Source organism: Aquarana catesbeiana, linkage group LG12 (genome assembly GCF_042186555.1).
Source record: "Aquarana catesbeiana isolate 2022-GZ linkage group LG12, ASM4218655v1, whole genome shotgun sequence".
Classification (NCBI taxonomy): Eukaryota; Metazoa; Chordata; class Amphibia; order Anura; family Ranidae; genus Aquarana; species Aquarana catesbeiana.
The window spans coordinates 152,308,272-152,331,666 of NC_133335.1; positions in this window are offsets into that span (position 1 = coordinate 152,308,272).

Sequence of the window (23,395 nt, forward strand, 5' to 3'; positions counted from 1 at the left end):
GGAGGGGCTGGCCAAAGTAATACACTTTATTTAGCATTCATCTCTCAATGAAGTGGAGAGGGTTACCTGTCCAAAACATCTCCCCCCATACATTTTTTAAATAGCCCATGAGGGGGGGGGGGGGAGGAATCTGATAGGTGGACCTTATACCTTTGTCTTTAAATAATCCCTAAAATAAATGTTATACTGATATTGGCCAAGAATGTTTGTGTCTAATCTGCTTTCCATGTTTATGTGCAAAATGAATAATTTTTTTTCTTGTTTGACTCCACAGTTTCCTTCCAACCCACAGGAACGGCAGACTGTGGCCTCCCACTTTGCCCAGCGGTGAGACTTTCCTAACTGCGGAGGGACAATTGATGGGAAACACGTCCACATCATCCCACGTGGGGAAGAATGGCCGGATGTCAGATGGTGGAGTCATCGCCCACACGGAGTTCTACAGGCATCTCCAGAATGGCAGCTTGGACTTGCCACTTCCAGAAGACAATGCGGAAGGACTCCCATTCGTCTTCGTTGCGGATGAAGCGTTTGTGCTGGGGGACCATCTTATGCGGCCATTCCCTATGAGGACCCTCACCCCGGACCAGAGGGTTTTTAATTACCTGCTGGCCAGAGCCAGAAGAGTGGTGGAGAACACGTTTGGAATAATGGCCAGACGTTTCCGCCTATTTCTTACATCGATACACATGGCGAAGTATAAACTAAATCACATCATCCTGGCTTGCTGTGTTCTCCACAACTTTTTAAGGAGAAATTCTGTGAACTATGCTGGCTCAGTTGGGCCCGAAGCCCGAATTATTAATCTCAATGAACCAACCCTGACGGCGCTTGAAGCTGGCCGTCCTGGCTTGCCCCCCCTGAGTGCCCGCGAGGTCCGTATAAGATACATGGAATACTTTGCGGGTAGGGGGGCCATCGATATGCCAGACAATGTCTGAGACATTTTTTAAATAAAATAATTTTTGAAAATGAACAAATATTTGCTTACATTTACTGCTTGTCTTTCTTTTAGCTGACCATGACAGAAATTTGGGGAGTCCTGAAAATGGCGTGATTGTGTAAAATTAAAAAGCATTGTTGGGTGTTATTTACTAAAGGCAAAGACACTTTGCACTACAAGTGTACTTGAGACTGCACTGAAACTGCACTTGTAGTGCAAAGTGGATTTGCCCTTAGTAAATAACCCCCATTGTCTCAGAAAACTCCAATTTGACCACAAAAAAAGTTTATGAGCACTGAAAGAAGAAGCCACACATTGTTGATTATCAATCTTTTTAATCAAAGCACAATCACATGTGCATTTATAAAAGGTTTTTAAAACAAACCAACATGTTTGTTGTATAACAAATTTGTAGGTCACATTAAAAAAAGTAGAAATGTCCTTTTAAGGTAAAACAGGCATGTTTAAAACCAACAAGAAATAAACAAATCTGGAACTTACAAAGTTCAACTTTTGTAGAAATTGAAGGCAATATCAGACATGAGTATTTAAGCCAAATTTTGAAGATGCACACAAATTGCCGAATGTCAACATGTGCTAGTTGCCATCATGGGGGATCAAGGGACGTGTTTTGTGGGTGCAACCCCCTCCTCTCAGCTACTTTATTGTTGAGGAAGGGGTTGCACCCCCAAAATGCATACATTGATCTCCCGTGATGGTAGATAGCACATGTTGACACACTGTGTGCATCTTCAAAATTTGGCTTTTCCAGAATATATAAAAAAAATGTGAAAAATATTTGCTTAAAAGAAGCATAAATAATTAGGGATTTTAAGGGGTTTTAAACTCTCCCTAAAACATCAATGATGTTCTTCATTTTGTTTTGAACTTCATTGATGTTTTGCTTGATGTTTTCCAAGTCCCTATTACACCCCATTATCTCCCCGATCAGGATCTGGGCAATTTCACTGGTGAAATGACGTTCATCCACAACATCACGATCACCTAAAAATATAGAAAAAAAACACACCATGTATTATAAATATGCCGGCATCCATCTCTTACCTGAGCCTGTGGTCCCAGACACTCAAATGTTGTGATGACAATTTCCACCATGTCTCCCTCCTCCTCCTCTGCTTTGCTTTGGGGGATTTCCACTTCCTCATGAGGTGGGGGGTCTGTTGTCACCTCTGCTGAGTGGTGTCCTCCGAGTCTTTTCTCCCCTATATAAAAAAATAGGTATACTTAGCACACAGATATTTGATGGCAGAAATAGGAATATGAAACATTGCTTGGAATTTGGGTACAATTGTCTGTTTTGGCAGAGTTCCAAGATTAATGCCGCGTACACACGGTCGGACTTTTCGTCTACAAAAGTCCGACAGCCTGTCCGACAGACTTCCGGCGGACTTCCGGCGGACTTTCGGCGGACTTGCAGCAGACTTTCTAACGAACGGACTTGCCTACACACGACCACACAAAAGTCCGACGGATTCGTACGTGATGACGTACACCGGACTAAAATAAGGAAGTTCATAGCCAGTAGCCAATAGCTGCCCTAGCATGGGTTTTTGTCCGTCGGACTAGCACACAGACGAGCGGATTTCGGGGTCCGTCGTAGTTACGACGTAAAGATTTAAAGCATGTTTCAAATCTAAAGTCCGTCGGATTTGAGGCTGAAAAAGTCTGCTGAAAGTCCGGAGAAGCCCACACACGATCGGATTACCAGCCAGCTTTAGTCCGTCAGCGTCCGTTGGACTTTTGTAGATGAAAAGTCCGACCGTGTGTACGCGGCATAAGAGATATTTTTGTCCTTTGTCAAGCTTGAATACTTACCTGTTTTGTACAAGCTTCACAGATGGAGACACCCCTATAGTATACAGTGGAGCACCTGTGTGGGCCCCCTAATAAAAAGGGTGTTCTGGTCTCCCACACTAGTGCTACAGTGTCCAGAGGTGTAAACAGCTGCTGAGTGTCCTCTCCTTACACAGAATCTAGTTTGCATTTCATTCTAGTTACAAACCCATCTAGATACCAAAAATTATTTTAAGAGAAGTAGGCCAGAAAAAATGTATTGAACTGCATCTGGACAAAACATGGTGTTTTATAGGCCGAACGAACAATGTTTCCTACGAATGAATAATGTATACATGAACATGAAAGTTGCCATTTTAAACTGTACAACAGTAATAAAGAAAAGCACATGGAGAAAGGGAATAGGAACACAGGACAACTACTTACTTTTTTGCAGCACTCTCCTGATCCTTCTATACTGATCGTGCTCCCTGATTTTGAGGTCCGACCACCGCTTCCTCAGTTGATCTTTGGATCGACGTACCCCAAAATTCCAGTGCAGATTCTTCATAACTTTCGCTGTGATCTTGGCATTTGTGACACTGGGGTTGGGGTAAGGTCCATACTTCCCGTCATAGTCGGTCCTCTTCAGTATGTCCACCATCTCCACCATCTCTACAAAGGACATATTCGATGCCTTAAATCGTCTCCTCTGGGATCCTGACGTTTCTGGAGGCTTTCCTCCTCCTTCTCGTTGGTGTAATTATCAGACACCTGCTCTGTCTCCGCCATGTGCTCTTCACTCACTGCGCAAAATGAGAAGGGGCGGGGAATATACTAGAAAGAACGTCAGGGGTGGGCTGAGTTTCACGCATGCGCAGTGTATATAAAGCGTAACACGCGTGCATCGTATGTACGATCTGTGAGCGGAGGAAGGAGTATTGGAAGCGCCGATCGTGATAACGAAGGTAACATTTAAACTTGAGTCTATACTGCTTAGAAATTGAGGCTATATTGCGACAAGATTAGGAGACTTTAGCCTGACATTAGGGTTTGTCTTGTGTTGTGTCTTGCAGAGAAAATGGATATATTGAAGGATCAGGACTTTATCACCATATTCATTGATATGTTCAGGGAGCTGCCCTGTCTGTGGCAGGTAAACCACCCACATTATAAGGACCAAACAAAGAGGAAGGCAGCGCTGGATCAATTGGTGGAAATTGTGAAGCCGGTGATCCCCACGGCAGACATCACCTATTTGAAGATCCTAATTGGTGGCATGAGGAGCACTTATCTAAGGGAGCACAAGAAGGTCCAGGATTCCCAGAAATCAGCAGCTGCAGATGACATGTATGTCCCCAGGCTGTGGTACTATGACAGGCTGCATTTTCTGGCAGGCCAGACTGAGCCCAGGCCAGCACTCTCCAGTCTTCCTTCAAGGCTTCCTTCCACCTCAGCTGAGGCTTCTGACATCCAACCTAGGCCTTCCAGGCAGCAACATGTGGAGGAGCCCAGCTTGAGCCAGGTATAGCATTCTTCTAAATATTTCTGGTTGTCAAATTAATGATGTTAAATCTATGTTAGTTTGGAGTACTAATTTCTGATTGTGATTGATGAACCAAAAACTAAAACGATGTCCCTTTTTCATACACAGGAAAGTCTCAGCCAGGAGGTGGCCAGGCCCAGTAGCCTGCCCGATACCCAGGTCCCTCCCCTCCGCCTTCAAAGAAAAAGTGGCAGGAAGAGGAGTAACCTCGAAGAGGCAGCAATTGGCTTATTTTGGAAGGCTACTGAGGCCCTCAGAACACCCCACAGTGTTGAAGAGGACTTTGCTGACCTAACAGCATGCAAAATGCAGCAAATGGAGGAGGGCCAACGCCTCTTATGTGAGTTTCTCATTTTAGAAGCACTAAATAAGGGGTTGAGGGGCCAACTCACATGCCAAAGCCACATTTGTGAGCTCACCCATGGTCCTCCTCCTCCTCCTCCAGGTCCTCCTCCTCCTCCTCCTCCTCCAGGTCCTACTCTTCCTCCTGCCACACCTTCAACACCAGAGCCACAGCCGGGAAGGAAGCATGTAAGGAAGACCAGAGAGTGATGGCCCTGGGTTCAGTCTGGTCTGACAAAAGATGCAGGCTCTTGTATGACCACAGCCTGGGGACATACATGTCATCTGCTGCTGTTCATGATATCTTGGACTTCTGGACCAGATTGTACTCCCTTATATATGGACTCCTCAGGCCACCAATTTTGCTGTAAAATAATTGATGTCTGCCCTGGGGGCCAAAGGCTTCGCCAATTTCTGCAGTTTAAACAAGCGTTGTCTCCCTCTTTGTTTGGTTATGAGCCCTTAATAAAGGAATTTTTTTTTCAATTATGCTCGCCTATGTGTGTTTTCATTCAAAAAGGACAGTTTGTTTGTGAGGAGGCAGGTACATTTCTAAAATACAATGTCAAATTAACAAGAGACACCAACACCAAGCAATCTCCTTGAGATTAAATAATACAAGATAATAATGGTGTTGTGGTAACTTGACACACAAAACACACCCAAAAATATTCTGGAGAGAAATAAAACACAAGATCAGGCTTTACAAAAAAAAAAAAAAAAAAATTTAATCTAAAAACATCCAAAAAATATTATTTTTTCGGGAGATGTGACAAATAAAAATATTATATTGATGAAATCACGAGAAATAATAAAGAAAGAAGTTTGTGAGAAGTCTGTGTGAATATAAGCAGCAAAACAACTTCATTCTTCTAGCATTATAAAGAAGAAGAGAGTGCGCTGCATTAAACAATTTAAAACATTGCAGTGTGACGAAAGTGCTATATCCACTCCGAACGCTAATTTTACCAGACCAAGCAGTTCTGTCTCATGCGTGGCACTTTGAATTTACTGCATGCGTGGCACTTTGTGCGTCTGAATTGTCCACACACGGTCGGAATTGACGCGATCAGATTTTGTTGTCGGAAAATTTTATAGCCTGCTCTTAAACTTTGTGTGTCGGAAATTCCGATGGAAAAAGTCTGATGGAGCCCACACACGGTCGGAATTTCCGACAACAAGCTCTGATCGCACATTTTCCATTGGAAAATCCGACCGTGTGTACAGGGCACTAATGTATGTTAATGAGACTGAATACTTAGCTGGGGGAACTTTAGACCACTACCTACTTTCAGTCACCCTGGCACTCCCAGTTGGGGGAAGGCGGGGTGGCTGGAAGTTGTCACCAGACTGGTTACAAGAGGAACAGGTCGCCTCACAGGTTCAGGGCTCCATTGTAGCTTACTGGTCAACCAATGTTGATACGACAGACCCAACCATGGTTTGTGATGGATTTAAAGCTGTGGCAAGAGGTGAATGTATTTCTGTGATTAAAGCGGCCAGGGGAGACCATAATGCCCGGGGGGAACTACTCCTAAGCAGGGAACGAGAATGCGCAGGTGCCCACACCGACTCTCCGACGGAGACTAACTACAACTCTGTTGGAGACTCGACGACTTATTTCTATGCACTTTTCGGAACTGGGCCGAACTGAGGTTGGGAAGAGGGCAGAGTCGCTTTTTGCTCAAGGGGACAAAAGTGGCAAACTCCTGGCCCTTTTGGCGGCGGATCAAACAACACCAGTTAGTATTCCTGTCATTAAAAACACTACAGGGAATGTGATTACAGACCCTTCTGGTATACTGGAGGAATTTGTGAGGTACTATACTACACTATACTCCCCTATACCAGCGTATGATGTCAGTGAGCTGGATGAGCTATTGAGTAACCTCTCTCTCAGTAAATATTGTCAGACTCAAATGTTACCCAGCTGGATGGTGATATCTCTGCTCTAGAAATAGAGGCGTCGATTTTAGCTTTCCCGCCACACAAGTCTCCGGGTCCAGATGGCTTCCCGGCTGACTTTTACCAACACTTTAAGGCACAATTAGTTAATGTCCTTTTTGACCACTGTCTTAAAAACGGAGCCCTCCCGTGTTCAATGATGGAAGCATACATGGTTCTTCTCATGAAACCAGGTAAGGACCCACAAGAGTGTTTGTCCTACCACCCTATAGCATTACTAAATGCAGATTTAAAGATACTAACCAAAGTGTTGGCTTAACAACTGGCCAAGGTCATTCCTTCACTGGTGGACATTGACCAGATGGGATTTATGCCCCGGAAATCTAAGGACACAAACTCCGGAGATTGTTCACTCATTTACAATTAGATACTACAGAAACACCCAAAAAAGTGATAGTGTCTATTGACATTGAAAAAGCCTTCGACTCGGTCGACTGGCTCTATATGCTCAGAGTGTTGGAGAGTATGGGTCATTCGGACCTAATTTCTGGCGATGGGTCACTCTCCTGTACAATGGCCCTCGGACGGCAGTTCGATTGGGGCTTTTAACTTCAGAGCCGTTTGAGGTTGGAAGGGGCACGAGACAGGGCTGTGTTCTTTCCCCCTTCCTCTTTGCCCTAATGATGGAGCCTATAGCAAATGCGTTACATCATTCTCAAGAAGTGGGGGCCATTCAGGTGGGTTCCATACGGGAGAGCCTCGCGCTCTATGCAGATGACTTCCTTCTGTTCCTCAGAGACCTGGGAACATCCTTGCAGGCGGCATTGCGCATACTCAATAAGTTTGCCTCCTTCTCGGGTCTTCGGGTGAATTGGAACAAGTCATCAATACTACCGTTGGGTCTGAAGGTGCGAAGGGTGGATGACGACAATCTCCCACTGCAATGTGTTTCCACCATTACATACATGGGGGTAAAAGTTACGGCTAATATACAAGATTATATACCACTAAATCTTTTTCCATTAGTTCCCTGGCTGACACAAAGAATACAAGCTTGGAAGCGGCTTCCCCAATCTCTAATAGGACATATCAATCTCCTGAAAATTAAGTTCTTGCCAGTAATATTGTATTTTCTAAGGCACTCTTCAGTATGGGTTCCCAAATCATTTTTCCACAAACTTTATAGCATTATTGGGTCCTTTCTTTGGTCTCCCAAATCACCCCGCATAAGTATAAAAGTACTCCAAGAACCATGGGGGGAGGGGGTGTTAGCACTACCTGATTGGCAGAAGTACTACCTGGCTGATCAGATGGTCTTTGCAAGATGCTGGCTGTTGGCAGAGGATGGGGACTCGGCCACGGTTCTTGAGGGCGCTCATTTGGGCTCCTATGAGAGTTTAAGACTAGCGCTCTATAGAGGCCCAAAGTCTAACCTACCTCTAACAGAATCTATGAAAGCAACCATTAAAGCTTGTGAAGTAGCCACAACCCAAATGTCCCCTATATATGTGGGAATCACTCCATCTGCCCCTCTATGGATGAACCCCAACTTACCTCATTTCTATTCCCTACAGGACCCCATGGTTTGGGCTAGTAGGGGGGTAAAAGTACTAGGAGATATTACAAGGGAGGGACCTCATAACATTTGACCAACTAAAAGCAAGACATGATCTACCTAACACACATTTTTTCCGATATTTACAACTGCGCCATGCGTTTCAGACACAACTCTCCACCCGGAAGGTAGAGGTATTACCATCTGCCCTTGAGGATCTCTTGGCGGTTGAGGAATTGCCTAAACCCTTATCAGCTACATACAAATCCTTTTTCAAAAAAACGCCACCGGCGGTAACTAGATGTCGAGAAAAATGGGTAGCAGACATCCCTGAAATCCAAGGAGAAGACTGGGAAGATATGTGGGACCACCCATTTAAACACTTGGTGTCAGCTAGGGACCGCCTCAGTCACTTTAAGTACCTACATAGGATTTACTACACGCCAGGCTGGCACGCATTTACCCTTCTGCCACTGATGAATGCTGGAGGCGTTCTTCCTGCAAATGCAAAACATATTTTCTGGAGCTGCTCGCAGATCAAGTGCTTCTGGTCTGCAATCACCTCCTGTTTGTCAGAGGTTCTCAGTATCCCAATCCCTACTGATAGGTTTGGTGGAGAAGGTCATGCCTTCTCTAGCTCACCGCACTTTACTCAATATAGGATTGTTCTATGGTAGGAAGGCCATCTTACTACATTGGAAAAAGGCAAATGCTCCTACATTAGCATACTGGAAGGGTCTGATGAACTCTGTAATCCATCTTTATAAGGCCACATACATTTCAAGGGGCTGTAAGAAAAAATTCTATAAGGTCTGGCAGCCATGGTTAGACTCCTCTACAACATTGGGCTGATGTAATAAAGTTAGCAATTTTTAGCTTATTAGATTACATAATCACATGGATAGGAGTTGGGTAATGTAAACTCTTGTTATTGATGTTGAAAGGCATGCTCTACAAGTATATATGATCATTTTACCAATCATTACCCTGCATCCAGATGGACAAGTGACACAACAGAACTCTGATTACAACTTACTGGTGCTCTATTTTTCCTGGACTGGTGCTGATGGTTGAGTTCAGGGGGGTGGGGGAGTTCTAGATTTTATTTAGGTTGTTTAGTTGAACTATGTTAGTTCCGAATTGTGGCCCTGCGAGGCCAAGGGGAGAGAGGGTATGCTGCCCTCTCGGCCTCTATGTTTTTGTTTGTATACCATGTATGAAAAAACTGAATAAAAAGAACTTTTTTAAAAAAAAAAACACAACAAAACAGCAAATATCCCACGGTGTAAATCCATCATCAATCATGTCTATCAGCAATGTAGATCAATCACAATGAACAATGCCCTGATGACCAGCTGATACATGGTGACCCACGCATGACAATTCTGCTCATCCTGGACTCTTGCCGCTATTGACAACTCTCAGGCTGGCTGTTGAATGTAAACAAGCCGGCTGGTGATGTTGTCTGAGGTTGTTAACTAAATATGGACATGACACCACCCAGTATACCCGTTGGCTTGTTATTATGCAGCAGGTCCGGCATGGGTGAACAGGCCAAATCTGGCTATTTGGTTCACCTATTGACTCTACCTTAACTACTTCAATAAAGGGCACTTATACACCTTCCTGCCCAGACCAATTTTCAGCTTTCAGTGCTCTCACACTTTGAGTGACAATTACTCAGTAATGCTACACTGTATCCAAACAAAATGTTATTATTTTTTTTTATCACAAATAGAGCTTTCTTTTGGTAGTATTTAATCACTGCTGGGTTTTTTATTTTTTGCAATATAAACAAAAAAACAGCAAAAGTTTTTTTTTTACAAAAAACACTTTTTTGGATATTATTTAGTCTGTGTGAAAATTATAGAGCCTACAAGCTATGGTGCCAATCACTGAAAATTGATCACACCTGATTACAATTGATGTACTGACGGCCTATCTCATTTCTTGAGACACTAAGGCAGGAAAGTACAACTACCCCTCTGATGACCCCTTTTGGAAAGTAGACAGTCCAAGGTATTTAAAAAGGTTTATGGGTGAATTCGCGCAATGGAAAAATTTAGCCAGATAAACTTTGGAATGAACTGCTGCCCCTACGAATATACTATCATCTAGGTGAAGTACACTTGGATTAATTTGAAGGGAGTGTAGGTGTGGCTCTGTTCCAATTAGAAAAACACCTAGGTGTTTAACTTTTAAACCTATTAAGGTAATGCTTTTGTGTTGCACCCTCTGCAGAGTGCAATACTGGATAAATAGAACCTCAAAGGAAAGGAATAACAAATATTTGCTGGGTTTGTATGCTGATGTTCAGTGTATATACCCTCTACAAGGTGCACCACCTTGTAGTTTGTATACTGATGTTCAATGTGTTACACCCTCTGCAAGGTGCAACACCAAATAGAAAAAGACCTTTGAGAGTGAAAATGATCTAACTCAATGAATATATAATATGCCAGGGTGATAAAAGGTCAGAAATGTAAGAAATTTAGCACCTATCGTAGGAGTGTGCTACTGTGTTACACCCTCTGCGTGATATATCTCTGAACCAGTGTAATTACCTTTGGTGTTAAAAAAACACAAACAAATTTATAGTGAGAAAACAAAAAAAGGAATTGTATTATTAAGGCCTTATTGTCAAAGGGTGTTGTACCCTCAGCCAGTGTGTTATACCCTCAACCAATGTAGGGTGAAAATACGTGCTGTGTTGTATGGCACAGGGAATAATGAAACACTGACTACTGGGTGTAATATTTAATGCAGCTGCTGCCAAGTTAATATCTATAAGTGTTACACCCTCTAAAAATATAGTGCTAAAATTAAATGCGTCTTGACTATGTGCTAGTGCAATTTCGGTGGGTTTGATACATAAATCAATAAAAAATTATTTAGTGTGTTGTACCCTCTGGCAGATACATTCACAAAGAGTGATATTTGCAACGTGTCCAGTTCTTGCTGAAAAAAGGTAATATATTTATATTTTTTCCAAATTCTTCTCATTTAAGTGACAACGGTGTTGGTAATCCTTATCTGTGCTCCTATTGCAAATGCACTCACAGAATTGCCCCCCCCCCAGGGATACTGCGCAGTCACAGTATGTGCCACTGTGTAGCAATCTTAGGATCCTTGATCTGTGCTTTAGTAGCGTTTATATTATCGATGTTTCACTCGTTCACCATGTAGAGAACAGAAGGGATGCCCATAGTGTGATTCCGTATTTAAAATGTTTATTTTATTAAAAATAGGAGAGACACTCACATTTAGTACAAACGTTTTCAGCATGAGATAAAAACAGATAAATGCCGTCTGAATCATATTCTCGGCCCTGACTGGAAGTGAAGCAAAGACGTTCAGAACCCCACCCTACACGTTTCGTCATTCAGACGTCATCTGGAGCACTCTCGGGCATCCCTTCTCTTCTCTACATGGTGAACGAGTGAAACATTGATAATTTAAAGACAAAAAATAAATGCAGCGCTAGGTAACATCTAACATGTGTTTGGTGAATAAAGGGATATGTCACCCTTCATACATTAGTGATATGTGTACTCATCAAACCAGTGTATGATGATATTTAAAAATCACAGTAAAACTCATAAAACATAGTAAAGTCCACAGATGAAAATAAAGAATCTTTGACAGCAACACTGTGTTATATATGACGAGGAGGAAATCCAATATATGTTGCTACATCGGGTGGGTGATCCTCATACATTCAGATTCCATATAGAAGTGGAGGGGTAAATGTGCTTACCAGAAGGGGTGGACACTCTCGCCATACGGCGGGGTGTCGTACGAGCTTACGGATCCACAGATCCTAGGAGTGTTCACTGGAGACTTGCTGGAGCATGCCAATAAAGGATACCGATGAACGCATGCGGAACAGCCTCAGGAGCGGGATGGACCGTGAATCTTCAGGTGGATGGATGGATGAATTCCCCTCCTACAGTACGCAGGTGGCCAAAAGATGTAGTTCTCACCACATCATACAGCATCCACATAAGGAAAAAAAGGGAATCTCCACATGGTACATGAACCAATAAAAGCAGGTTTATTTGAAACCATCAACAGCAGAGCAGATGTTTCACAGACATCAGGTAAAAAGTCTAAAACAAGTGATCACAAGTCGGATAAAAAGATAGCTAGCGTGGTAACAGGGTAACAGCATTCAGCAACCCAACATGTTTCGGACAAGTGTCCATCTACAGGGGCATATGAGGGGCCTGTCAGGTTGGATGGTAAACGTTGGTGGACAGCCATTTTTAGGTCTCTCCAGAGATGCTCAATTGGGTTTAAGACAGGGCTCTGGCTGGGCCATTCAAGAAAGCCACTCCTTCATTATTTTAGCTGTGTGCTTAGTGTCATTGTCTTGTTGGAAGGTAAACCTTCGGCCCAGTCTGAGGTCCTGACCACTCTGGAGAAGGTTTTCGTCCAGGATATCCCTGTACTTGGCCGCATTCATCTTTCCCTCAATTGCAAGCAGTCGTCCTGTCCCTGCAGCTGAAAAACACCCTCATAGCATGATGCTGCCACCACCATGCTTCACTGTTGGGACTGTATTGGACAGGTGATAAGCAGTGCCTGGTTTTCTCCACACATACTGCTTAGAATTAAGGCCAAAAAGTTCTATCTTGGTCTCATCAGACCAGAGAATCTTATTTCTCACCATCTTGGAGTCCTTCAGGTGTTTTTTAGCAAACTCTATGCGGGCTTTCATGTGTCTTGCATTGAGGAGAGGCTTCCGTCGGGCCACTCTGCCATAAAGCCCCAACTGGTGGAGGGCTGCAGTGATGGTTGACTTTCTACAACTTTCTCCCATCTCCTGACTGCATCTCTGGAGTTCAGCCAGAGTGTTCTTTGGGTTCTTCTTTACCTCTCTCACCAAGGCTCTTCTCCCCCGATAGCTCAGTTTGGCCGGACGGCCAGCTCTAGGAAGGGTTCTGGTCCTCCCAAACATCTTCCATTTAAGGATTATGGAGGCCACTGTGCTCTTAGGAACCTTAAGTGCAGCAGAATTTTTTTTGTAACCTTGGCCAGATCTGTGCCTTGCCACAATTCTGTCTCTGAGCTCTTCAGGTAGTTCCTTTGACCTTATGATTCTCATTTGCTCTGACATGCACTGTGAGCTGTAAGGTCTTACAGGTGTGTGGCTTTCCTAATCAAGTCCAATCAGTATAATCAAACACAGCTGGACTCAAATGAAGATGTAGAACCATCTCAAGGATGATCAGAAGAAATGGACAGCACCTGAGTTAAATATATGGGTGTCACAGCAAAGGGTCTGAATACTTAGGACCATGTGATATTTCAGTTTTTCTTTTTTAATAAATCTGCAAAAATGTCAACAATTCTTTGTTTTTCTGTCAATATGAGGTGCTGGGTGTACATTAATGAGGGAAAAAAATGAACTTAAATGATTTTAGCAAATGGCTGCAATATAACAAAGAGTGAAAAATTTAAGGGGGTCTGAATACTTTCTGTCCCCACTCTATATTACCTTTTTCAGCAAGCACTGGACACTTTTTTGAGCACAAAGTCACTTTGTTTTGTCTGTTTTTTGCACATGAAGAGATCATAATTGGTTCTTTTTGCCATATTTATTTTATGTTATAAAGTATCATCAATTGTTACATAATATCACAGGGCGTTTAACCCCTCTGGGTTCAACAGCGTTGTAGGGCATTGGACATAATTAGTTGTAATTATCACTCTTTGAGAATGTATCTGCCAGAGAGTACAACACACTAAATAATTTTTTATTGATTTATGTATCAAACCCACTAGCACATAGTCAAGACACATTTAATTTTAGCACTATATTTTTAGATATTAACTTGGCAGCAGCTGCATTAAATATTACACCCAGTAGTAAGTGTTTCATTATTCCCTGTGCCATACAACACAGCACGTATTTACACCCTACATTGGTTGAGGGTATAACACACTGGCTGAGGGTACAGCACCAGACCCTTTGACAATAAGGCCTTAGCAATACACTTCCTTTTTTTGTTTTCTCACTATAAATTTGTTTGTGTTTTTTTAACACCAAAGGTAATTGCACTGGTTCAGAGATATATTGTGCAGAGGGTGTAACACAGTAGCACACTCCTACTATAGGTGCTAAAGTTTTTACATTTCTGACCTTTTGTCACCCTGGTTTATTATATATTCATTGAGTTAGATCATTTTCACTCTCAAAGGTCTTTTTCTCTTTGGTGTTGCACCTTGCAGAGGGTGTAACACATTGAACATCAGTATACAAACTACAAGGTGGTGCACCTTGTAGAGGGTGTATACACTGTACATCAGCATACAAACCCAGCAAATATTTGTTATTCCTTTCCTTTGAGGTTCTATTTATCCAGTATTGCACTCTGCAGAGGGTGCAACACAAAAGCATTACCTTAATAGGTTTAAAATTTAAACACCTAGGTGTTTTTCTAATTGGAACAGCGCCACACCTACACTCCCTTCAAATTAGTCCAAGGTATTTAGTAAGAGGCATGGTGAGTTTTTTGAAGTTGTAATTTTTTCCCACAATTCTTGGGAAAAAATTAAGATTTTTTTCTTTTTTTTACACAAACTTGTCATATTAACAGGCTATTTCTCACACACAGCATATCCATACTTGCAACTACACCCCAAAATACATTCTACTACTCCTCCTGAGTATGGCGATACCACATGTGTGAGACATTTACACAGCCTGGCCACATACAGAGGCCCAACATTGAAGTAGCACCTTCAGGTGTTCTACGAGCATACATTTCTCAACCACCTATTACACTTTTGAAGGCCCTGGTGCACCAGGACGATGGAATTGCCCACAAAATTACCCCATTTTGGAAAGCAAACACCCCAACGTATAATTTATGAGGCATAATGAGTCTTTTGAACGGTTAATTTTTTTTACAGAAGTTTTTGGAAAATGTGGAAAAAAAATAAAAACGCATTTGTTTTATACAGAGTTGTCCATTTATAAGATATTTCTAACACATAGCATGTACATAGCAAAAATGACACCCCAAAATACATTCTGCTATTCCTCCTGAGTATGGCGATACTATGTGTGTGAGACTTTTATACATCCTGACCACATACAGAGGCCCAAAATTGAAGTAGCACCTTCAGGCGTTCTACGAGCATAAATTACACATCTCATTTCTTAACCACCCTATTACACTTTTGAAGGCCCTGGAGCACCAGGACAAAGGAATTGCCAACAAAATTACCCCATTTTGGAAAGCAAATACCCCAATGTATAATCTATGAGGCATAATGAGTCTTTTGAACCATTCATTTTTCTCCAGAAATTTTTGGAAAATGTGGAAAAAAAATGAAAACCCATTTTTTTTTACACAAAGTTGTCCATGTATAAGATATTTCTTACACATAGCATGTACATACCAAATAACAAAAGATTACCTGTGGTTTTAGTAGCGCAGTGGTCCACAGAGGAGAGCATCGGTCCAGGCAGCAGGCAGAGATGTGGTCAGCGACAACAAAAGCAATCGTCCAGGCAGCAGGCAGGAATACTGTCCATAGTTAGTACAGGCAGAGATACTGTCAGCACAGCCAAAGCATTGGTCCAGGTAGCAGGCAGAGATGTCCAGGCAGAAATACTGTCCATAGTCAGTAAAGGCAGCAGGCAGAGAAATGGTCAACACAGCCAAAGTATTAGTCCAGGCAGCAGGAAGGACCATCAAGCTTAGGGCCAGGGGGACAGGGGTAAAAGCTTCTCCCACCCAAATCTCTTTGAAGCCTCCGAACAACAGACCCTGTTCTGAGAACACAGAAAACCAAAAACGGATTTGCTCTACTCAGTACGCATTTCTGAAGCCCCTCACATATGTGATACCTCTGTGTACTAATGTAGAAGGGCAAAGATCAGTCCAAGTGGCAGGCAAAAACATGGTTGATTAACAGGCTGAGATTGGTGCATGTGGAAGTCAGAAACGTGGTTTGAAACGGCAGGCAAAGACATCGTCGGTAAACAGGCCAGGGTCAGTTAACATGAAAGGTAGAAACATGGTAGCAGGCAAATAATCCACACAGGTATTTGAAACAGGGAAATGGCAGTCTGTTAAAATTAAGGGGAACTAATATCTAATGGATGTGTGATAATTTCTGAAGAAGTCACCAATGCACAGGCCAGGTTGGGAGGGAAATTAGGGGCAATAATAACTGGTATCTCTTTTTACTCCTCCTCTGCTGCATACACAACATTTCTTTTGGCGCTTTCTTCCAGATTTTGTGGGGGGAATGTTATAGGGAAAATGTTTCCTGGGGCGGGTCCTTGCTGGTAAATCAGGGCAGTGCCGATGTCTTCAATATATTTGAGGTAGGTGATGGGTTGGTTTTCATTAGATTTTTGGTAGCAGACAAACAAATTAAACATGGCCATATGAAAGAGATGAAATGCAACTTTCGTAAACCAGTAACGGGACTTTCGGGTTGACAAATATGTTTGTAGCATCTGATCATTTAAATCCACCCCCCCATGAACAGATTGTAGTCATGGAGACATTCAGGCTTTACAATGGGGCCGTGTCTTCCCTGGATCTCTAACAAGGTGTCATTGTGGATGGTAGAGAGGATGTGAGCATCTTTCTTGTCCCTCCACTTCATGTCCAACACCTCCTCATTTCTCATAAATGCAGATTGCCCAATTTGTAGCTTTTTTGTTAATAGATTTTGTGGGAAGCCCTTCCATTTTTTTTTTTGGAAGGTACCGCATGCCAGGGGTTTTTTTATGGTAAAGGTGACGAAAAAGGCGCAAGCTAGTATAATAAGTGTCCACATATAAATGGTATCCTTTTTTGAACAGGGGGTATGCCAGCTCCCAGAAAATTTTTCCACTGGTTCCAATATATGTGGAGCACTCAGGGGGCTGAAGCTGGGAGTCTTTGCCTTCATAAATTCGAAAGGTGTGCATGTATCCAGTTGCTCAATCACACAGTTTATTCAATTTTAACCCATACCTGGCTCTCTTACTGGGAATATACTGCTTGAACTGCAGTTGGCCAGTAAAGTGTATAAGGGATTCGTCCACACAAATGTTTTGGGTCTGGGATAAACACTTCAGCAAATCACTGGGAATTTTTTTTTTTTTATTAGGGGACATATTTTGTATAATTTGTTGTGGTTGGGGTGATCTCGGGAAGGGCACTGCAAATTGTCGTTAAAATGTAGGAAACGCATAATCATGTCATAGTGTGTCCTGGACATGACAGCAGAATATATCGGCATGTGGTGGAAGGCGTTGGTGGACCAGTAGCATGCAGTTTGTTCTTCTTTGTAAGGCCCATATTAAAAGTAAGGCCCAAAAACAATTTAAATTTGTCTAGTGTGAGATGTCGCCAATGGAACATATGGGCGTAAGATGAATTGGTTGGTGGCAATAAATTGATCTGCATAAAGATTTGTTTGGTCCACCATATTCTGCAACAAATCTTCGGGGCAAAATAAATAAAAATAAAGTAATTGGGAAAAATTTGTTGTGTTGGGCTGCACAACTGGCTGTGCGGTGAAAGGGGGATTATAGCGGATCCTGAGCTCATAGGCAATCATAAGGGGTTTTCCAGGGCATCGAGAAGGTAGGACTGGGCCTGGATTCTTTGGGTTGGATGTGTAATTACAGTACTGGTACCATAGGCGTGCCCACGGGGTGTGCCGGGTGTGCCTCGGCACACCCTAATCCCCCAAGCAGTGTTTAGCCCCATGCCATCTGTATCCGATGTGCAATGTGTACCCTGCACTGCCTGTGAGTCAGTATAACATTGTGCCGATATTGGGGCTTGAAAGATCCACTCAGTGTGACATTGTCCTGTATTGTAACTGCATGCAGAGAGAGAGAGGAGCTGTCAGATTTCATGTATGATGTCGGGGTGGGCAGGACCATGCAGGTATCTGAACACCAGCCAATGGGATGGGTCTGCTATGTGTATGTAGCCCCGCCCCCTTTCTCAAGCTGCTCAATTATTGGCTAATGTTCAATAGCTGCTCGGTCCTGCTAGGATATTACACAGGCACAGCGAGCAGAGTGAAGCCGCCTCCCCCTCCAATGTTTATGTGTACACAGGGGGAGGGGCACTGCTGTGCCTGTGCCACGCTGATCTGAGGTACTGAATGGGATGGGGGGATCTGTCTGTGCTGAATGGGGGGGTCAATCTGTGCTGAAGGGGAGGGTCCATCTGTGCTGAAGGGGGGGATCTGTGCTGAGGGGGGTCTGTGCTGAAGAGGGGGGGTCCTTCTGTGCTGAAGGGGGGGTCTGTGTTGAATGAGGGGTCTGTGCTGAAGGGGGGTCTGTGCTGAGGGGCGCTGTGTAATGTAAAGGGGTGCAGTAATACAGGGTCCTGTGTAATGTAAAGGGGTCCAGTGGTGCAGGGTGCTATGTAATGTAAAGGGGTGCAGTGATACAGGGTCCTGTGTAATGTAAAGGGGTCCAGTGGTGCAGGGTGCTGTGTAATGTAAAGGGGTCCATTGGTGCAGGGTGCTGTGTAATGTAAAGGGGTGCAGTGATACAGGGTCCTGTGTAATGTAAAGGGGTCCAGTGGTGCAGGGTGCTTTATAATGTAAAGGGGTCCAGTGGTGCAGGGTGCTGTGTAATGTAAAGGGGTCCAGTGGTGCAGGGTGCTGTGTGATATAAAGGGGTCCAGAGGTGCAGTTGTGGAGAGGGGGTACGCAGTAGTGACATAGAGTTATTGAAGGATGCAGAGGTATGCAGGGGGCACAGTGGGGTGTTTTTACATTTTAACGTGGGGTGTTGGGTGCCAGATATAGGATCCGTCCCCGGTTGCCAAATGCTCTAGGTACGCCCCTGGAAACCCCCCCTCTCCTCTGTCAGTGCTTCCAACTAATGCCACCTGTCTGTGCCAATCAGTGCCCCCTGTCAGTGCCAGTGCCGCCTGTCAGTTTGTCAGTGTCAATTAGTGCCTCCAATCAGTGCCACCTGTCAGTGCCAATCAGTGCCAGCGTGGCCTGTCAGTGCCAATTAGTGCTTCCAATCAGTGCCACCTGTCAGTGCCAATGAGTCCCAATCAGTGCTTCCAATCAGTGCCACCTGTCTGTGCCAATCAATGCCAGTGCCACCTGTCAGTGGCAATTGGTGCTTCCAATCAGTGCCACCTGTCATTGCCAATCATTGTCAGTGCCAATCAGTGCTTCCAATCAGTGCCACCGAGTGCCAATCAGTGCCACCTGTCCGTGCCAGTGTTTCCAATCAGTGCCATCTGGCAGTGCCAATCAGTACTTCCAATCAGTGTTACCTGTCAGTGCCAATCAGTGCCAGTGCTGCCTGTCAGTGCCAATGCCGCCTGTCAGTGCCAATCAGTGCTTCCAATCAGTGCCACCTGTCAGTGCCAGTCAGTTCCACACCAGTACAAATGAGTGCCACCTGTCAGTGCCAATCAGTGCTGCCAATCAGTGCTGTTAATCAGTGCCCATCAGTGCACTGAGTGCAGGGATTGGGGTGATGAACTCACCCGCCAGGCACATTGTCCAAGGGGGTGCCGGCCTGGTGGGGCACAACTGAAATCTGTTGTTTATTAATGCCACATCCCGATTTTAGTATAACAGGTAATCACCACACCACTATTTACAATAAACTACTGGAGGTAAAATAAAAAAGTGTAATTGAAAGGCCTGCCACTAAGCACTGTTATGTGTTCCCACACCACACAAAAAAAAAAAAGTGCAGCGCTAACTTACTGATCAATAACTTAACAATAATGGTGGAATCCTCTAATGTATGGAAATCTCAATAAACTTCAATATTATCACAATACCGATCTCTGTGATATGCAACTTCACATAATACACATCAAGCTGAAAATAAGAAATATTGTATAAAAATAAGCTTAGCAGGGATGGTGGAAACCTCTCCTATAGATATCTACCATACAGATTAATCTCAAGTTAAACAACCTTTTAGTTGGGAGGTTCCCACCATTATAGCACTTTGGAATTTTTATTTTTTAGATTGTTACACTTAATTTTAGATGTTTTAGTTACTATTATAATGTGAATTTTTGCATTTGAAGGTAATTTTCCACCAGCCATGTCTTTATGGACCTTGCTTTGTGCACTGGTGTGCAGTCATGTTGGAACAGGAAGGGGCTTTCCCCAAACTGTCCCCACAAAGTTGTTAGCATGAAATTGTCCAAAATGTCTTGGTATACTGGCACCTTAATGCCCCATACACACGGTCGGACTTTGTTCGGACATTCTGACAACAAAATCCTAGGATTTTTTCCGACGGATGTTGGCTCAAACTTTTCTTGCATACACACGGTCACACAAAGTTGTCGGAAAATCCGATCATTCTGAACGCGGTGACGTAAAACACGTACGTCAGGACTATAAACGGGGCAGTAGCCAATAGCTTTCATCTCTTTATTTATTCTGAGCATGCGTGGCACTTTGTGCGTCGGATTTGTGTACACACGATCGGAAATTCCGACAACGGATTTTGTTGTCGGAAAATTTTATAGCCTGCTTTCAAACTTTGTGTGTCGGAAAATCTGATGGAAAATGTGTGATGGAGCCTACACACGGTCGGAATTTCCGACAACGAGGTCCTATCACACATTTTCCGTCGGACTGGATTTCGTCAGACAATTCGATCGTGTGTGGGCTCCAGCGGACTTTGTTTTCTCAAAAGTTAGACGGACTTAGATTTGAAACATGTTTTAAATCAATCCGTCGAAATCGAGTCCGGTCGAAAAGTCCGCTCGTCTGTATGCTAGTTCGACGGACAAAAAGCCACGTTAGGGCAGCTATTGGCTACTGGCTATGAACTTCCTTGTTTTAGTCCGGTCATACGTCATCACGTACGAATTCGACGGACTTTGGTGGATTGTGTGTAGGCAAGTCCGTTCATTCAGAAAGTCCGTCGTAAAGTCCGTCGAAAAGTCCGCCGGGCAAAGTCTGCCGTAAAGTCCGCTCGTGTGTACGCGGCATAGGGGCCAAGCCCAACCTCTGAAAAACAACCCCTCCACCAAATGATTTGGACCAGTGCACAAGGCACAAAGCAAGGTCCATAAAGACATGGATGAGTGAGTTTGGGGTGGAGGAACTTGACTGTCCTGCCCAGAGTCCTGACATCAACCTGATAGAATACCTTTGGGATGAATTAGAGCAGAGACGGTGAGCCAGGCCTTCTCATCCAACATCAGTGCCTGACCTCACAAATGCACTTCTGGAAGAATTGTCAAACATTCCCATAGACACTCCTAAACCTTGTGGACAGCCTTCCCAGAAGAGTTGAAGCTGTTATAGCTGCAAAGGGTGGGCCAACTCAACATTGAACCCTACGGACTAAGACAGGGATGCCATTAAAGTTCCTGTGTGTGTAAAGGCAGGTGTCCCAATACTTTTGTCTGTTTGAGCTTTGGGGTGCACACCCTAATGCAATAGGCTGCGCACGCCTGTGGAATACATCATGTAAAAAAATGAAAACATCACAGAATGATATAAAGGATAATACAGTACATCTTAATTAATGTTGGAATATCACATAATATGGCAAACAATAGTCTCCAGAGTGCACCAACAACGCATTACCGTCATATGTTAAATGATACTGCCTGCAAAAACCTCTGGTCTCAGTGATCCAGGAATATGGTATAAAATATTAGCTTGTATAGTAATATGTATAACCAGAAACATAATATATGGCAGCTCTACGCGTTTCGTGGCTAGACGGCCACTCGTCAGGGGCAAGCACTTGATGTAGCTAAAGGTAAGAGAGATGATATAACATTAGGAGGTATAAAAAAATATATATGTAAACATGGACGGGGGTAAGGTTAGGAACCTCCATACCAATCGACTCACTCGGGTTCATGTGGAGGTAATGCGGTGCCAGGTAACGCAAGCCATCCAAACGTATTCCCAACCGGGAGCTGGGGTGGGTATCCCAGCAGCAGCGCCCAACAGGCATCGACCAAGGCAGGCATAGGATCAGGAGGCAACCTAGGTGTGAGATGAAAGGTGAACCAGAGTGTTCACAATAAGAAATGGTGATGTGCATGAGTGAAGGAAAGATCCGTGAAGAGGAGAAGGATGAGTAGTGAAAATGGCAACCAAGCAGTGATGAAACAAGGGGATGAAGGAAAGTACTAATGAAACTGGTGAAGGAGTGAAAGAGGAGACCAAAATATGATGGAGATACCTGTGATGAGAGAGCCGACAAGGTGAAACGGAATCCTAGGCTGAGTGCAAACCAAGGTGTGGAGAGGAGCCTCGTGTGCCAAATGCTGCTTGGAAGACGCCCTTATGAGCGCCGCTGGGGGACCGCCCACCGATGTCACGCCGCGTAGCAGGGGGGGGGAGGGGCAAGGCGGGTCGGGAACCAATGCCGGCCAGCCAGCATCAACAACCCCCAGGTCTGCTCGCGAGCTTGACAACCACACAAGTGGGCGTGACAGCATCCATAGAACGCCGCACGTCCAGATTGGGATGCGTGACGTTGATGCGCAGTGGCGGAGCCCCCACCCCCCCAGACAGGGGAAGGTGGGAGTGGGAGGGGGCCCGCCAGGCGCATCACAGCTCCCGGAATCAGAGAACCCTGATCAGAAGGCAATTGGACCCGGACTCACACCGTCCCCATCAATGAACCAGAGCATGACAAAATAAACTATAAAATTGTTAAGGATAAAATGGATATAAATATATAAGGGTATGATTGGGATAAAGTGAATATCGAGCTTCATAATGGTAAAACAGTACATGGATCAAGGTAGGCTATCATGAGATCAAACAAAAGTTGCAATAGGATTAATAAAATAAAAAAGGAAACACATGACCACGTGCTTCCATCCCTAGTTCTAGTATTTGAATTGAAGCTATTTATTAGGGACTTTAAATGAACGCATGACCTGGTAAGGTCAGTTATTCCATCCCTCTGGACTTTTTTGAAAATTTCTTTTTATTAAGTTTTTTCGATAGCATACATACAGCTGGGTGTGTCAACATGACATTAACCCAGTTATTTGGCCTCGCAGGGCCTAACATGCCTAATTCTAACATATACACTTCTATCCTTACCATTACCCCTTAATTCCCCCCCCCCCCCCGCCCTCTGACCTGTCACGGCTCAGATATGTATATTGCCTAAATTTTTGTCAATATATATTTTACACTTGCATATAAACCATTTGTGGTATCACAATAATTTCTTCTTTAGTATCTATAACCTTATACCCTCTAACACTGTTATTTATATGCACATATTATATTTCACCTTTAAACTTTTTCCACAAGAACTTGTCCTTTATCAATTAAATCTGTGGAAGTGTCATCTATC